The sequence below is a fragment of the Dipodomys merriami genome, unplaced genomic scaffold (assembly GCF_024711535.1).
Source record: "Dipodomys merriami isolate MVZ:Mamm:240054 unplaced genomic scaffold, mDipMer1.0.p SCAF_221, whole genome shotgun sequence".
Taxonomy (NCBI): Eukaryota; Metazoa; Chordata; class Mammalia; order Rodentia; family Heteromyidae; genus Dipodomys; species Dipodomys merriami.
Window position 1 is genome coordinate 1,915,410 of NW_027203616.1, and position 890 is coordinate 1,916,299.

The window sequence follows — 890 nt, forward strand, 5'->3', positions numbered from 1 at the left end:
ATGGTGAGGATGAGAATTAGGGTTAGGGTAAAGGCTAGGGTGAGGGTGAGGATTAGGTTTAGTGTTAGGGTGAGGTTTAGGGTTAGGGTGATGTTTAGGGTTAGTGTGAGTGTTAGGGTCAGTGTTGGGTTGAGGGTAAGCGTTAGGGTGAGGGTTAGTGTTAGGGAGAGGTTTATGGTTAGGGTGAGGGTTAGGGTTAGGATAAGTGTATGGGTGAGGGCTAGACTGAGGGTTAGGGTGAGTGTTAGGGTTACGGAAAGGCTTAAGTTTAGGATTAGGTTTAGGGTGAGGGTGAGTGTGAAGGTTAGGATTAGGGTTAGAGTTAGGCTTAGAGTTAGGAGGAGGGTTAGGGTTAGGGTTTGGGTTAGGGTGAGGGTGAGGTTGAGGATTAGGGTTAGGTTTAGGGTTAGGTTTAAGTTTAGTGTTAGTGTTAGTGTTAGTGTTAGTGTTACAGTGCGGGTTGGGCTTAGGATTATCGTTAGGGTTAGGCTTAGAGTTAGGGTGAGGGTTAGGATGATTATTAGGTTAAAATTAGGGTTAGGGATAGGGCTAGGGTGAAGGGTTTAGGGTTAGTGTTAGGGTAAGGTTTAGGTTTAGGGTTAGGGTGAGGGTGAAGGTTAGGATGAAGGTTAGGGTTACAGTGAGGGTGATGGTTAGGGTTAGGATTAGCATGAGGGTTAGGATTGGGGTTAGGGTGAGGTTGAGTGTTAGCATTAGGGTTAGGGTTAGGGTTAGGATTACTGTTATTGTTAGGGTTAAGGTTAGAGTTATGGTGAGGGTGAGGGTGAGGGTGAGTGTTAGTGTTAGGGTGAGGTTGAGGGTTAGTGTTAGGGTTAGGATTAGGATTAGGGTTAGTGTAAGGGTGAGTGTGAGGGTTAGGGTTAGGGATA